A 16,448-nucleotide genomic window follows, 5' to 3' on the forward strand; every position below is an offset into this window, starting at 1 on the left:
CTGAGCCGGAGCCGGTGTCTGCTGTTCCTGAGCCGGAGCCGGTGTCTGCTGTTCCTGAGCCGGAGCCGGTGTCTGCTGTTCCTGAGCCGGACCCAGTGTCTGTTCCTGAGCCGGTGTCTGTTCCTGTGCCGTGGCCGCCCGATGGGTCGTCTGCTTCGCCCTGGCCACCTGAATCGCCTGCTTCACCCTGGTCGCCTGCACTGCCTGCTTCACCCTGGTCTCCTGCACATCCTGCTCCGCCCTGGTCTCCTGCACATCCTGCTCCGCCCTGGTCGCCTGCACATCCTGCTCCACACTGGCCTTCCGTCCTGCCGCGGTCTCCGGGTCCACTTCCCCTCCACGGGCCTGGCCCTCCATCCAACCCCCGGGTCCGCCTCCGCTCCACCTCCCTCCTGGAGAATTTTAGGAGCATCTGGAAGCTGCTCCTTTGAGGGGGGGCTATGTAACGGTGATCAGCTGGAGTGCCCTTGAGAGCCAGCTGAGGGCACTCCACATCAGACTATCATTGTTCACTCACAACTACATTTCCCATAATTCACTGCCTGGACTCATCTCTGATTATCACAATCACCTGTGTCTAATTATATTGTTTAGTTCACCCCATATAAGCCTGGTTCACCTCATCATTCCCTGCGAAGTCTTGTACGTTATTCCACTGCATTGCTGAGCGTTTCATTTGTTTTCTTTGTTCCTGGTTTTTGATCTCTGCCCGTGTCCTGGTTTTCCCATTCCTGCCTCACCCTCTGGATTTGTCTGTTTGTTTGGATTGCCTGCCTGTGTATGACCTTTGCCTGGATTCTGATTACAATTTGGATTAACTTTGATAAACTGCATTTGGATCCTCAAACTTCTGGTCTCTGAGCAGTTCATAACAGCTTCACACAAGAGCAGCCATTTCCCCCTGTTGCCATGGGAACGTTATGAAGTGACATAATTATGCGACGTGAACATCACCGAAAAGCTGTAAAACAGGAGCACACTTTATTTTTTTATATTTTATTTATACATTTTTACAGAAGTTGTTGCATATTCCTTTTGTAAAACTACAGAATTTGTTTGACTCATCAATGTTTTGTAAGTTTGATGTGTTTATTAGGTCTGAAATAAAACAAGATGAGAACTGAAATATTCCAGCACTTTCTGTGGTGTAGTATGCTTGCTTATCATAGGAAGTAATAAGAAATGACTCTTTACATTAAGGTAGTAGCCTAGTGAGAACAGGGTGTTGGGGAATCAATTTTTTTTTCTCTTTTTCATCAAACCGCAGTTTTTGCAAGTCCCCGCAATTTTATCGCATAAAATTGCATAAATATCCCGCATATTCCATCGCATTTTTTAAGAAAACAGGCCGCATAATCAAGGAGTTTTGCCCGCAACTATCACAAAACAACAAGACCAGGTGTAAACAGGGCCGTAGTTTTAGGCCTAGCCCACACGGACACGGGTATTTTTATAACCGGAGTTTTTCCTCCTGCGTTTTAAATGCTTGGTTTAAAAAAAATCTCCGTCTACATAAAAACGCAAAACGTGCTATCAAGACGTACGCAGCGGCGCACAATCTGACGTCAAACACAGCGGATAACGGCGCACACTCTGAAGTCACAAGGCAAAAACCCCGGTTTTACTGTCTACACGACAACACTGCAACCAGCGTTTCTGAATATCCTCACCCTGGCAGGGGTTTTGAAAAATGTTCGGTATCAGTGACCTGATACTGCGTTTCCATGTGGACGAACGGCCGAACCGCGTAAAAAAAGTCACGGTTATAAAAATACCCGTGTCAGTGTGGACAAGGCCTTAGAGAACTTAGGTTTAGGGCTGCAACAACTAATCAATAAAATCGATTATAATCGATTATGAAAATCGTTGTCAACGAATGTCATTATCGATTAGTTGGTCTGCTTACGTCACGGGGAGCGTTTACTGGTACGCACACACCAGCAAGGTCTCTCTCCCTCAGGCGCTCTGCCGAGCGCGCGCGCTACACGGTTTGGAGCAGTCTCTTCTGTCTCGCTTGCGCGCTCTTGCTTGCGCGCTCTAGATTTCGGGAGTTTGAACTAATTCGCGGGCATCAGGGAGCCGCAATCAATATACGGGAGACTCCCGGGACTTCCGGGATGTCTGTATTTTGTCTCGAGCATCAGTTTGTGCAATCAGTTCGCTCGCAACGTAAGTGATGGATTAAAATAGCGCTACCGCAGAAATAGGTTAAATTAAAACGGTGTTTACAAAGTGAAGCATTAAATACAAAGGCAGTTAATAACAGCAGCAGTAAAATATTGTTTTTTAGTCACTGTACTCAGTGGTTTTCAGCGAATGCTTGTGCACTAATGCATAATTTCTCCTGTCCTTTACTCAAGCCTGTTAGCTTGCTGGGTAACGTTACCTCCATTCCGTTCTCTTTTTATAGCATTTGTCTACTAAGTTTTAATTGTTTTTCAAACGCGATCTACTGCGGCTCTACATTCACACAATTGTTTTCAGTCTTTCTATATTTATTTAATCAATTTATCCTTATATTATATTCTTTTATATATTATATATATAATATATATTATATTCTTTATCCTTATATTCCTTATATATAATTAATTTTAAATAAAAATTAAATGAATTATATATTTTAGATGTTTTTAGTTTGTTTTTAGTTCAGATATTCACATCTGAACAACATGTCTGTGTAAATTTTTTTTAACAAAAATTGTGTTAAAACATAATATGTTGGATATCATTTTTTTAACAATAATCATGTTTGTCGACTTGCCATCAGCAATTATCATTAAAAACAATGCAAATATTGATATTAGTAAAACTCAATGTGTGGCTTTTGCACTTTTTAAAGTACACTTTTACACATAAATACCCTGATTTACGGTTTTATTTAGTTATAATAAAAAAAAAAATCTAATTTAATTTCTATCCGATTAATCGATTAATCGAAAAAATAATCGTCCGATTAATCGATTATCAAAATAATCGTTAGTTGCAGCCCTACTTAGGTTAGGTTTACACTAACACTCAAAAGTTTAGACATGCTTGACTGAAGTCATGTTTATCATGAACTTTAAAACCTCAGATTGCATGAAATTAGTTTCAGACTAGTGTTGTCAAAAGTACTTACTTTGGTACCAAGTCGGTACTGAAATTTTATAAATGTGATTCTTTAAGCGGAATCATATCATTGTAGCCAATCACAGACATATTAGATGAGCGCGTGAGTACAATGGCCATACCGAGGTGTTTATGATTCCAGTCAACAGCGCTCAAAGCGTCACGTTTTTAAAATTTCAGTATCGACTTGGTACTGAAGTTGGTTACTCTTGAAAACATTATTTCAGACATGTAGGGTTAAGAGCTTCTCGTTACATTCATATGGACAAAAATATACATCCGTTCTGAAGTGCAAGATAAGTCATAATCAGCTGAGAGACACTGTAAAATTCAGGCAAATGTGTGTCAAATCCCAACAACTCACTTTAACAGCGAGTTAAATCCCAATCCACAACAGGTACAAATAACTATATTATTCCACTAAATAAACATAAAGCAGAAGCTGTGATTCATTCGAGTGCTTGATTACTTTACTGAAGGACAAATTAATAAGTCTTAACTCTGCAACACAATCACTCTTCATTATTGTGCGGTTCCTCTCAGAATGTGTGTGTGTGTGTGTGTGTGTGTGGCCCAGGTGGCAGCAGTAGATAAAAGGTGTGTTTTTCAGTAAAAATATCTTCTTTTCACACGTCTCTAGCCAGACTCCCTCTGAGCTCAAGCAACTCATCTACCCCACCGAGACACTGAACAAACCTCCTCGTATCACACACACTGTCCCATATGGATTCACACAACCACAGAGCCTCACACATTCACTTACATCAGAGCCTGACAATATGCTTAATGAGTCATATTGAGCATAACTGCAGCTTTGTTCCTCTAAAAACCACTGATAATGCAATTAAACAGGCTGTTTTTGGCAATTTAAGATATCATATATATGTGATTTTTTTTTTATAAATCTATTATATATAGAATTATATAACATTTTATTTATTTTTTAAATCATTAAATATTCTATATACAAAATTAGTTAATTAAATCTATTATGTATATAATTATATATAAATAAATGTATTTATTTTATTTATTATTATTAAATATTTTATTTAAAAAAATATTTATTAAAATGCATTATTAAAATTATATATATATATATATATAATAAATATATTTTTATTTTTAAATATTTTTACATATATATATATATATATAAAAATGCATAATTATTTTTTATTAAATCTATTATGTATAAAATTATATATGAATAAATGTATTTAAAAAAAGATAATAGATCTTTTATTAAAAATTATACATTACATACATACCACAATTTATTTAATTTATTCATTTTTGGAAAATAATATTAAAATTAAAATACACTTTGTTACAAAAAAAAACCTGTTAGTAACGTAACCGATTTAACAAAGTACAATTACTGTACTATACTATACATACAATCGATTTTTATGTTTCATACATTGTATTTCTAAAGTCATTTACAGCAACGTCTTTCTCAAGGCCCCGGTGCTGATGGTTCATGCATAAACCCTTGAACCTTCCTCTTCTCGGTTCGACGCACTGCTCGCTCACTCCACAGAGCTGATGATATGCCTGTCAGCACGCCGATGTCACTCGCTCGTGCTTACTCCTTCTCCTTCTCTTTTCAGCACCAGGCTTAGACAGATTAGCAGGTCAGATCGGTGTTACTAGGGAGAAGTCTCAGCCCACATCAGAGCGGGTTTCCATGACGTAACCTCATCAGTTAGACACCCTGACGGTTACCGTGAAATGTTCTTCAAAAACTACTGCATTACCGTCTCCCACCACTGAAGCGTTTAAAGAGCACGCAAAACAGCTAAGCCGAGGGATAAACAAGTGTCCACTAAATCTAATTCAGTCTTATAAGAACAGACCACTAGACAACTGTTATATGACTTAAATTGGCTTAACTTCCAAGACTTTCTAGTGTTTTTGTACCAGGAGACGAGGAGTAATTTCTCCCATAGATTAGGATTTGTACAAAAACTTAACACATAAAAAGTGTGCACCAAAATTTAATACTTAGCATTAAATCTTAAAATTTAACAAAAGTAATGCTTGACTAACAATGAATTAAAAGACAAAAGGGAGGAAGAGGAACTAAAACGTATTGGTCTGAAATGAGAGAAGCACTTAAAAGCTTTTTAAAAGTTTAATGCAACATAACAGCAATTAGAAACGAGGCTCTTCAAAATAGTAAAGTATGCCAGGAGGCAGAAGTTTGAGATAACAAAAATCACCCGGCCTGACAGACATCCAGCTGGCTTGTGACATCACCATGTGACATTTTTATGAAATTCATTTAATAACAGAGCCGGGAAATTGAATTATGTAATAAAAGCCACACAAAAAGCCAAACTGCGTCGTACATCCTTCACCTCAGGGAACCAGCTGCAAATACTTCCCTCCAAATAAAAGCCTCTTCATCCTTTAATATTCAATTAGCGAACGAAAATGTGCACATCTTAAAGTGGCCTGAGTGTGTTTTCAATTAAAGAGAACTTAAACCTCTGCCCGAGGCGAAGCAATAATCTCGCAACTACACAGACTAAAGACAGACGGAGAACAACAATCAAACCTCTGCGTCAATGTGTCAGGGATGTGTTTAAAGGCCACACACACAACTCGATTATTCAGTGCAGAAGGTGCAGGATAGCAGTCATACCAACCCAACATCAAAAAGAGAGAGTCACACCCAAAGTAAAGCGTTCAGCGCACCACCACCCTTGATTTTTAATGCAACTTCACCATTTTTGCATTATCTACCCTAAAATTCTAGTTTAACTAAAAGTTGAGAGTGAGACCCATTTATTAGGGCTGTGCAATTAATCGAAATCAAAATTCGTAATAAAATCACGATGTGAGAGCATGCATGATTTCTAAACTGCAGAAAGCATGATTTTTTCCGCCAACCCCCTCAGTGTGCAATCAGGAGGACCAATCACAACACAGCATGACTACATCTAGTGCCAAAACAGAACAAAAAAACAGAATTATGACTAAATAAATATGTTTAGAAAGCATGGAAACATGGAAGATGAATTCAAGGAGTGATACAGAAAAAAAGGAGAGAATTTTTCTTTTCAACATCCGTAGGGCCATTCACAGAACGTGTTTTTGCGGGGGGGGGGTTTCTTAGTGTGAAGAGGATTTTAAAAATCTAAAGAACCTTTTCCACTACAAAGAACCACTGCACAGGTTGATTATGATTTCACTTTTCTAACTTTAGTTAGTGTGTGATGTCGCTGTTTGAGGATAAACAACATCTTCAAAGTTACAACGCTCAAAGTTCAAAGCAAAGGGAGATATTTTCTTTTAAAGAAATTGCTTTTTAAGGACTATACAAACGGCTGGTAAGGACTACACGACATTACGCCCGGGTTAGTGAAATCACAAACCCTAAAATTAAAATAAACCCCGCCCCCTGGAACGTGATTAATAGATTATCATGACAGAATATGCTAAATAATGACTTGAAGACAACTACACACAAGCTACATAAATTCATCAACTTACCATTCAGAAATGTTGTCTACATGTTGTTACTTCTTTAGTCTCTCCATCTGTCTGTCTCCGGTTTGAACATAAAAGGCTAAACGTTTTTGAAATTTTCAGTGCATGTCTGTGCGAGGTAATCGACAAGCTGTTGAAGCTCCGCCCCCTGTGCCGGGAGTAGCAGCTCATTTGCATTTAAAGGGACACACACAAAAACGGAGCATTTTTGCTCACCCTCAAAAAGTGATAATTTTAACATGCTATATATACAAATCTCTGTGGGGTATTTTGAGCTAAAACTTCACATACACACTTTACAGACTTATTTTACATCTTGTGAAAAGGGTATTATACCTCCCCTTTAAAGGTTCTTCATGGAGCCATAGGCCTTGTTTACACCTGGTTTTAAGATGCATTTTGGTCGATCAGATAGACGAGAGAGACATTCCGGTGTTTTAATTATATAATTTTATTAAATTAATAATTTAATTTCTTCAAGGGGGGGGGGGGGGGGGACTATGGGCAAGTAAATGTATGGGCTTTTTCAGAGCTTTCAATGCAACGGATAAAATGAGCTCCCGTGATTTACATATGAACGCAAAAGGAGACGACGGTAAAACACACAGAGATCATCAGCTTTAGTCTCTGCTCTGACAGACGCAACACCAGCCGAACGCTGCGAGTGTGTGTTAGAAATCAGGAATGCTGAGAGAACATCGTGCTTAGTATGTTTTTCGTCTTCAAACCAAACTTGGTTCTTCAGTCGACAAAGTTTAAATCCCGTCATGATCCGATCGACCAAAACACATCTTAATACCAGTTGTAAACAAGAACCTTATTTTTTAAAAATTTTTAATGAAGCTCCTCTTTCTGTGCCTCTCCTCACAGTCGGCCGTGTTCCCTACCGTTCACCTCTGCGAGTGATATATATTTAGTTCAGCCCACAGAACACATCCATGAGCCCCTAATAACAGCTCTGAGAATCTGTGCCACGCGGGAGAGCAGGATTCCTTCAGTCCTAACGAAACCTCATCAATCAAGTAACCTCCTCGTCCCTCAGTCAAACTAACAAACACTAACCCCTTAAGCAGAGCGTAAAAAAGAGCTGATTTAAGACTAGTTTAGTAGTTTGAAATCTACTTTTAACAACCAAAAGAAAAGGATTAGGTTTAGGTCATTCTCAAGTAGAAAACAATGAAAGTGAATCTTTTTACAGACTTCTTCTTCTGTTCTTTCTCTTTCAAGTATCTCAGCAAAAGCCTCAAGCTAAGCAATGACAATATATTTAACAAAGAGGATTGAAAGTGCATTGCAGCAACACGTCTGTCCTTTCTGCACAGATTAACCAGTCAGGGCACGATCACTAGCACACAGAGACTGGTAAAGGAATGTTTTGTTAGATTCATTTTTCATGCAGGACATATAGTGCTAACAAGTTAAGCGTCTCATTTATGCACCATAATAGTATCACCAAACAGAATTTACAAAAATAAAGTTTCAAACACTCTTCCCATCTGACTGCCACTGGTCAGATGAACTGGTAGGCCTAACTAATACTAAAACTATTAAAAACGTTGTTAATTTAAAAAAAAAGACAAAAGCTCAACAAAAATGTTGAAGCACTAAAATATTATTATTTACTACTGGTAAATCATTGGTTATTATTTATTGGTAAATTAACCAAAGGATTAATCAATTATTCAGAATATAATCAATGGATTAACATGATATAGAATGGGGGGGGGGGGGGTATAGAATTAGATTATTCAATTAACAAAAAAAAAAATTATTAATCGATTGAAAATATAATTGCTAGTTTCAGCCCTAACTGTGCGTTGACACCGCCGCTGGCGAGAGCGTCAAAGTGGCCGGAAGTCATTCATTTTCAATGAGAGCCGGCGGTGAGCTCCGGCGAGTCTTGGACGGTGAGAGTGGCGAGGAGAGTTGAAATCAAGTCAACTTTATGGTAATGAGCTATGATGCGGTTCGGCGGCAACCGGCGGCAACCAATCGGAATGTAGAAGTGCTCCGTTTGAGAGGATTCCAGAGAACGCCGTCCTGTAAACTTTGGTTCCGATCACATTAGTTCCCAAGCAAAATAGAGAGGTTGATCATTTGAATTTGATAATTTTTTGTGTGTTTTTAAACAACTAAAACAAATAATGCATAACGAAAATGATGTGGCTGTAAAATGATCAAGCATTTGGCTTTTATTTCTCAAAAAACAAACAAAAAAAACTTATTCCAACTCCAATATTTGGCTCCAAAACTAGGCCTATTTATTGCAATTTTTACCCATTTAGTATAAGTGCCAACAATGTTCTATGCTCAATTACTTTGGTAGCCAATTAAAATGTCTTCCCCAAAAGTACGAGTGGATTTGGAGAAGCAGGCTGGGGAATTTCATTTTTTGTTGTTGTCTGTAACTATTTGGAAGACGTGACATTCCTCCATCACGTCGCGGTGTATACAGTGAATGCATGCTGAAATTATTGTTGCGTGGCTACATGAAAGTTTAAGCATATGTGATGCATTGCCGCAATTGATCTGACTGGCTCGTGAGAGAGACGAGGGTGCATGTGTGTGTGTGTATGCGTGTGTGTGTGTCTGTGTGTGTGTGTGTGTGTAAGTGAAGGGGTTCACACACCGAACGTAACTTTAATTATTTGCGCGAGAGATTACATACAAAGTCAGTGCAAAGGCGCTAATGACGCGAACGTCTTCCGCGCACGTTGAAAAATTTTAACTCGAGCGAATGTTTAAGCGTCTAACTAGACGCGATAGACGCGTATTTGACGCTCTATTCGCGTTCGGTGTGAACACACCATTAGGTTATGTTTCAGTGACGCTTGGTGAGAGCATGGAGTGGATGTTTTCGGTTCAGATTCTGAATCATTGAAGTCGTACTGTTGTGGTATGCCAAGTCTACTTCGCAGTAGACACATTACACCTTGTTCTCTTCCTTTTTAAGTATGTAATGATCCCAAACTTTAGACATTCTCTGCCGTTTATGGACATCTTTACTCTCCGCCATCGTGCCAAATAAATTAAAAATGTATCACGCGCTATAGTATAGATCCGCGTATAGTGAATTACATTTTACATAGGAATTTAACGAGGCTTCGAGGCAGAGTTTTTGCCTCGAGGAATTTTTGTAATCGAGTAACTCGAGGAATCGTTTCAGCCCTAATTTATAGGCAAGATGTTCGCGCTGGAACACGCGCTAGAACAAGCGCTAGAACAAGCACTAAAATTGTTTTTCAGCGGGAATACAAATTAGAATAGCACTTAACCATGAACACAAAACCACACCACACAAATGGCTTTTAATTGGTTTATTTCGTTAGCAAACATGTCAATATAATTGTTAAGTTCTTTCCACTGATCAATTTTCAGCAAAAATATCAATCGACATGCTTGTTTGCTTTGCGGACCCCTTTAAATAAAGTTTGAAAAAAGACCAAGCATTTGATCTACATCAGAGCATCAGAGCGTCCACAAATCAATGCAAGTTTTGGTTATGGGTTTGGCTACGTCATTACCAAAGCAACCCATCCAGATAGGTTGGTTATGTTTGGACACACAAATCTTATCTGATCCCTTGCAATTAATAGTGCGGACAGTCTGCCTGAAAAGATCTGATTGAAGAGAAAAAAACCTGATTTGCCTGCAATCTGAACGTAGTCTGGTCTAGCATGTCTGTCTAGAAACACATTACTCACTCCTCACTGACTCTGGGTTACTGTTCTGTCCACACAAGCTCTGTAAACTGGAGGAAAGTCCACACCATTAACCTCAGCTGACACCACAGCACAGACGGAGCTGCCGGCACAATAACAGACTCAAGAAAAGGCATGCTGTGTGCTTATAAATCAAACATCTCATGACCCCGAGGCTGTGTTACAGAAACGTCCCATCTTAAGTTTCTAGTTAAAATCTGGCTCTTGATCCTTTTTTTGTCCAAGATTTTGTTGCAGTCGGGTGGAAACCTTGTGTCCAAACCGCTACTTAAAAAAAATGGTGTCAAAGTTGATATTGTGGCTTTATAAATGGTCAGACACTTGCATGTGTCATTATATTATTAACATTTTACCAAAATCAAGCTCATATGGAGTTCAAATGTCAGACATACGTGTTTTGTCCGTCATTAGAAGGGCGGTAAGTGCATTGTATTACGTTTTCATCAATTTACAGGTAGTAAAGTTTACTGTAGGTATATGGGAACTCATTCTGTCATCTGGCCAACATCTCGTTATAAAAGATGAAGTGCTTTGCACAGGCTGTTTAAGACAGTATTAGCTATGACTCGATGACAAATGCTAGACTAAGACACCCTTCTCCTCTTCTCAAATACATAAAACATACATATATATATATAGCCCTAGTGCTTCTTGAGTAAAAAAAATGCTCTACTTATTCAAACAGCCAGTTTATTTTACTCTTGCATTGCAAACAAGCAGAGAAATATGTGTGGCAATTCAATCACGATGGAGGAGGGGTGGGGTTATGAGATTTGACTGACAGTTTGAGGATCCAATGGGGTTAAGAAGTTCAGCCACAAACTCCTTTTAATACTTTTCATTGGTTAAATATTTGCTAAAACTTCAGACAGACGTAAAGGGTTACCAATAGTAATGATTTATGAAAAAAAAAAAAAAAAAAAAATGGAGATATGACAGTCATAATAATTATTTAAAAAATATACTTTGGCCAGTGGCCAATGAACAACCACTGAGTAACCACAACCCTCTTCACTTCCGCACTAATTTAGCTTATACTTTAAACTTGGCATTTTGCTCTGGAAATATGGTTGGCTCTTGCTTGTGGTTAATTATGCTCTTTTGTAAATCACTTTGGCTAAAAGTATCTGCTAAATCTGGCTTTCCTGTATAAAACAGTAGAGTGTTGGCGCTTGCAAAACCAAGGTCATGGGTTCGTTTCCCAGGGAAAGCAAGAACTGATAAGAATGTAAATGTGTAGGATAAAAGCGTCTGCCAAATGCATAAAAAATTTAAATAAATAGACGCAAAAGTAGCATTGCGGCAGCATGTTCTGCACAGGCGAGTACCAGTCACATTATCTACAAATCTACTCATGTACATAAAACGTTTCTATTACATTAAACACTTCATCTCAGCAAGGGTTTGAATCAGATTATATGTTGTGCATTTCCTGTTTTAAGAGTTTCGACATCAACAAGAAACAGGAAACAGCTTCTGTTCTCACCTGATGTCTGTACCATTTCTTACAATGAAGCATTTCTAGCACGTCACGGTATGTTCATGAATCTACCAGTCGAATAATAACACACAAATAGTCTTCTTATTAAGCAGCTAGAGAGCATTGATTCACACATTTTCCAAGGTACTCAGGCCAGTTTCACTCTCTCAAATCACGAAACGCAGCTTCAGATCTGACACCCTCACAGGTTTGACATTCAGAGTCTTGTGAAGGACACAAGAGAAACCATAATGAAGCTGACGGATTTAATGAGGATTAAATCTCCATTTGATTTGGTATTCAGGCAAAACTGAAGGCAATATCGAGAGATTACGGCCACAGCCTTTAGGACGCCCATGTCAGCAGGACGGATCATTAATATAAATGAAGCGTTGCAGTGACTCTGCTGGGGTGCCGAGGGTTTGCACCTGAGCACATGCCTCATGACCAGCCCAAAATAGCTGTCCATTTGTATGCTGGACATTACCATTTGGTACTAGAAAGATTCAATTGTTAATTGTTAACAAACGTGCCTTTGAATGATTCCATTATAAGTAGCGATGCACTGTTCGACAGGCTGTTTTTTATTTTGTTTTTGTTTTTAATTGGCCAATCTCATTTCTGGACTCTGTACACAAATGGCAATGCAATCATTTCCCAAAATGTCATTTGTGTGGAAATATTACGAAGTCTGTAAACAGGACGTTAGCAGGCCAGACGGGACACTCAAAAGAGGAGAGAAGAGCAGAAAATACTGTACCAGGCACAGCTAGATCACGGTGCTCGAAATAATTGAGGGTGGGGGTTTATATGAATGTCTGACTGTCTTCAGAAACGATTCGATGCATTTTCTTTTCCTCTTAGCTCAGTATAAAGTAGAGTTTATAAGCACAGTGCTGCTTTTGCTTAAACAAAGACAAAAAAACAATTTAAAAAATCAGCAACCGGTAAAAAAAAAATTCAGCCCATTTGCTTGTAAAAAGATCAGTATCAGCCATGAAAAATCATGATCGGTGCATCACTAATTACAAGAGTCGTTTGTTGTGAATGGGACTACACTGGTCACGCTGTACGTTTGTTGAAGTCCAACTATTAAACTAGACCTTCTAGCTTCTAATTAGCAATTGCATCTAGAAATACTTGGACAAGGATTTGGATTCTGTCCTCAGCTGCTAACAAACACTATGCAAAATAAGACGACAAACAAACCAGCAGCGTCAATAACGCTCAACAACGCAGGAATGGAAACTCTATTTGACATGCAAATGACGATCACTGTCTCTCGTAATGTTGAACACATCTAAACGTTCCTACATGCCAAACAATCTGTTGGGAAACTGCTGATGGATAATGTGGCGACAATGACATCATAAACATCACTGAAGTTTGGATCCAGAACGCAGATCTATATCAGTGTTTGACACTGGTGTAAAACAACACACTATTTACAACGGGTTTAGGATGATGTTTAAAGAGCAGTTGTTACTGCTAATACTTGGACTGTTACAACATGCATGCATTGAAACTCTTACAGGTGCTACACCTCACATTTCACAACCTCAATCCAACAATGTGACACAGAAAGCTATGTGGAAGTGTGCGCTCGGGTTTCTGAACGCCTCTAAAGGGGAAAGTGGAAACAATAACCTTTACGCAAAGGTCAAAGATACACACAAAAGCATTATGCGCATCAGGATCCTGTGTATCCGTTCTCGTCTAATCTAAGACATTAAAGCATGAAACAACAAAACAGGCTAAACTGTGTGAATGAGAATACGTTTTGTGTTCAAATTAAATGGCCAAATTGCATTCATGTTAGTGAATACTAATTAACTAGATTTTGTGAGGCTGCTTCTAATGACACACATTTACTGTTATTACATAGTAATTTAGCACTGTTTGTGATATGTTGTTATCCATTAATTAAGCTACTTTTATGGTAATTGGAGATTTACCACACATCACATAGAAATCATCACACTGGGATAAGGTAAATATTCACACCAGTCGCCAACATGATGTGGTTTACTTTGTATTTCTTCTCAGAAATGTACAATGGTAACCACTGCTTCACCATATTTATTGATTATCATAATCATATAACATGTCATTTGAGGTTCAAAATGTTTCTTGAAAGGGTTAGTTCACCCAAAAATGAAAATTATCCCATAATTTACTCGCCCTCAAGCCATCCTTGGTGTATTTGACTTCCTTCCAAGTTCCTTCTGCCAAACACATTCGGATTTAAATTAAAAAAAATACCCTGGCTCTTCCAAGCTTTATAATGGGAATTTGAAGCCCAAAAAAGGACATCCATGTGAGAAAAATATCCATGTTAACTTTAGAAACTATAATCAATGGCTTTCGGTAACGGCCATACGCGAGTTTAGTTCCGATGGAAGAGTGACCTCTGACCCGACGCAGAGATAGAGCAAAACAAAACACCGGTCACGAATTATAAGTTTAAAATTAGAATTTTTAAGAGAAATGTGTGAGAAGCTTGAGTTTGTTCCCCAGTCGTATTAGTTTAGTATTAGTTTGTAGCTTACGCTACTCCTACATCATACGACATGCTTCGGGTCAGAGGTCAATCTTCCACCAGAACTAAACTCACGCATGGCGTTACTAGAGGCCAGTGATTATAGTTTATTAAGTTAAAAATATGGATCACTTCTCTTCAGAAGGCCTTTATTAACACCCTGTAGTCGTATGAGTTACTTTTATGATGGACGGATCCAATATTTGGGCTTCAAAATCTAAGGGACCTTTTACTCCCATTATAAAGCTTGGAAGAGCCAGGATATTTTTTTTACTCCGATTGTGTTTGGCAGAAAGAAGAAAGTCATGTACACATAGGATGGCTTGAGGACGAGTAAATTATGGGATAATTTTAATTTTTGGGTGAACTAACCCAAATGATACGGAATTACCATTATGGTAGTGTCCAAAATATGTGATAGAATGAAAATAATGTGATACTTGTTATATTGTACAGCCATTCCATGGTACTTTTTGAAAAATAGGGCAGAACACATTGTTTGAAGAAGACCCCATATTTGTTTATTATGATTTCACATTCATAACAGTGGTATTTGTAAACTCTGGTTAACCCTTGTAAATATTTATAAAGGACATCTGCATTCCAGATAAATATTATTGTTTATGTTAGGGACAAAAACAGCCCCAGTGTGTCACATTAGCTATTACATAACATACATGCTCACAGCAATTAAACCACTAAAAACAACCTTTTCGTTCAGATTTGAATACATTCAAGTTTAAAATGCACAGAAAATTCGATCTAAATTATGGAGGATGATTCATATACATGCATATGTCCATCAACAAGACCTGCAAAATGCAGACAGTATTTCAAAAACCTAGATTGCAGCCTAACTAGACCGCATCAGGGTTGTATTCTAGGTACAATATAAGGTCACTTACATTAAGAATATCATGGAATTATGGACATGACCAAAACACTGGAACTACTATGCTTTTCAATGGTATTTTTGTATAGTAATGGTGCACGTGCTGTTGATGACAAAAACACAATCTAGGTTGACAGCTGACTGTATCTTGAGAGACAGTCTATAATTGCTCAAATATGCTGCATAAGCCAATGATTCCCGCCCAAAAACACTGCACGCGCTGATGATTCTCAACCCTATGGCTCAAACATGTTGTCTATATAGGCAGCTCACTAGGTTTTAAGACACAGCCAGTAGAGTGTGGTCTACGGGTTATTCGTACAGAAATGTAGAATTACAGTCAGTCAGAAACATAAACACTAACCTTAATTGTCTGAAGTCCTCCTCACGGAAAACACGGGCTTGAGAGAATTGAGAGAATAAGGTAAAATGTGAATTGTGTAGATTGCGTCGTCTGAGGAGAATCAGTCTGTCAGTCCATCAGTAAATGGGTTAAAACTTCTCAGACGTATTCTGACAGGTACGATCCTACATAGGCGGGGGTGGGAAATTTAAAACGCTCTAACCGTGAACCATAAACGCGTTTTGTTGAAATATTAAAGCCATGAAGTGCTATACTACTGCCCGCCTTCGCTCGCACGTCTGTCTTCCTTCTTCAGCGCGACTGTTTATCTGCGATCGTTGAGTTCTGTCTGTCGAGGGATCGGCGTTCGACTGGGCTAAAAATAAAAAGAAACACACGAAAGCAGGTCTGGAATCAGTTCTTTGAGATGAAACACGCAATGACGCCAGTTTGATATAAACATTCAGGCAGACCTCAGATCAGTTTACTGTTTTTCGGGCTGTTAGGCGGAGCCTGTTACGTATCCAGAGGCCTTAAATAAAAAATCATATTAAAAGTCTAACGTGTTGTGAAACAGTAATAATACTGAGGATGACCCATATCCTTATGTTTCATATGTAACGTATGTGTTTACTGTTTTTTTTTAATAAACAGATTTTTTTAAATGGAATGTGCAATACAAAATATGTTACACATATATTAGCAGAATAAATTTGGACCTGATCTAAAGAATCTGAACATTTTCACTCACATAACTTTGATTTTGGTTAACATGGCATACTAATAAACATGGACAGGGCTAGAAAAATATATAAGCAATCCAATGCTGCCACCACGTGGGAGCGTCTAAACCATGGTCTAAA

At 38.4% G+C, this 16,448-nt stretch overlaps 1 protein-coding gene across 8 annotated transcripts in view; it reads right to left on the reverse strand.

The window, feature by feature from the left end:
- osbpl8 (oxysterol binding protein-like 8) overlaps positions 1-15,939 on the reverse strand; it is a 77,485-nt gene extending 61,546 nt beyond the window's left edge. For 3 of the 8 annotated variants that reach the window (XM_077235062.1, XM_077235054.1, XM_077235057.1), the window contains exon 1: positions 15,607-15,936. The gene's annotated coding sequence lies outside the window, so the exon portion shown is untranslated. Of the gene's footprint in view, positions 1-15,606 lie in introns of all 8 variants that reach the window. The other 5 variants (XM_077235052.1, XM_077235050.1, XM_077235056.1 and 2 more) reach the window with 2 other exon arrangements.
- Between the last annotated feature and the right edge of the window lie 509 nt (positions 15,940-16,448).

This window comes from Siphateles boraxobius, unplaced genomic scaffold (genome assembly GCF_051911475.1).
Source record: "Siphateles boraxobius isolate OS27281-9 unplaced genomic scaffold, OSU_SipBor_1 19, whole genome shotgun sequence".
Taxonomy (NCBI): Eukaryota; Metazoa; Chordata; class Actinopteri; order Cypriniformes; family Leuciscidae; genus Siphateles; species Siphateles boraxobius.